We start from the raw sequence: 1,431 nt of genomic DNA, 5'->3' as shown, positions 1-1,431 counted from the left end.
GAAAAAAAAAGTAAGATTTGCAGTCACAGGAACAAAGGAAGAGACTGCTCTTCTATCAAAAAAGGAAGGAACCCGAAAGCTATCTTATGCACAGGGGACAATAAAGCTGAATCCCTCACAACACAGACTTTCTTTCCCTTTCTCAACTCACGGGAATTTAAATACCTTCCCCTCCTTTCTCTCACCATGGAAGAAACAAGGGGATCACACTGCAATCTGTCTCAGAAAAACAAAGTCTCTTGCCTTCCTTCAGCTCTCACATATCCAAAAAAGTTTTCAAATTACATGCCAAAAAAATAGAGTAGGCAAAAGGAAAAAAAATCGGCAGTAAAATGGCACATGCAAATAAAGAAAGGAAAAAACTATGAGTATAGTTTAGAGAAAGGGGGGAGAAATGTAAAAGGCCATAAGAAAAAGAACCAGATATACACTATTGAGTAGAGTAAGAACAGGGAAAAAAAAAAAAGGAAAACTAAACAACTCAATCTGACGTTTTAAATGCGAGATGCAAGGGGTTCTATACAGAGAAAAATATGCATGTATTTTACTTCATTTAAGCTACTATGTGTCAAATGCACTTTCTGGTATTGCAATAAAAATGCCATCCCTCCAAAGCGGTTCCACTGGAACTCCATACCTTTCCATTAAGGCTTCAAGTATCAGAAACTAAAGCACACCACTAGGCATTTAAAAGCATCACTTACCATGTAATAAAACATACAAACGTTTTGTTCACAAACTTTCAAAACAATACCTACTATTAGGAAAATTCATCGCTTGTCTTACAGTTTGTGAGAGGAGGAAAAGAGAGAACTCCAGCCTTGAGAAAAGGACTTGAAACTGTCTTTAGACCAATTTCTCAGTAACGGTAGACAAAGCTAACACAAACCCAAAGCTGCAATTTACTGAAAATACTTTTGGCCAGAAACCAGACTTCTTCCTCCACGAAAATCCACGCATCCACAACACAACGCACTAACACCTTAAGAATTAGGATCTCACTGTAAAGCTCTGGGCAGTTGTGCAGCACAGGCAAGGAAAGTCAGATCCAAACACACAAACTACTTTTTGGACGCTAAGGCCCTCCAGCGTGAACAAGGTGAGGCAACATTTCCTCCTGGCAGAGCTCGCGCGGCGGGCCTGCGCTCCCCGCTTCAGGAAACGCCACGCAGGTTACCGAGCCCCCGGAGCAAGGCCGGGGGCAGCGGGCAGAGCCCTGCCGGCCGCGTCAGCGGGCAAAGGCCCGAGCCCGCCGGAGGCGCGCCCCTTCGCCGCGGGAGCCGGCCCTGAGTGCCCGAGGCCGGAGCCGAGCGGGGCCAGCACCGCTGGGCAGGGACAGAGGGCGCGGGCGGCGAGGCGCCGCGCCGGCGGAGGCCGCGGGAGGGCATCGGGCGGCCGCCTCCCGCGGGCACCCCGGGAGGCCGCGGAGCG

The sequence above is a fragment of the Oxyura jamaicensis genome, chromosome 11 (assembly GCF_011077185.1).
Source record: "Oxyura jamaicensis isolate SHBP4307 breed ruddy duck chromosome 11, BPBGC_Ojam_1.0, whole genome shotgun sequence".
NCBI classification, from domain to species: Eukaryota; Metazoa; Chordata; class Aves; order Anseriformes; family Anatidae; genus Oxyura; species Oxyura jamaicensis.
This window is presented reverse-complemented; position numbering follows the sequence as displayed.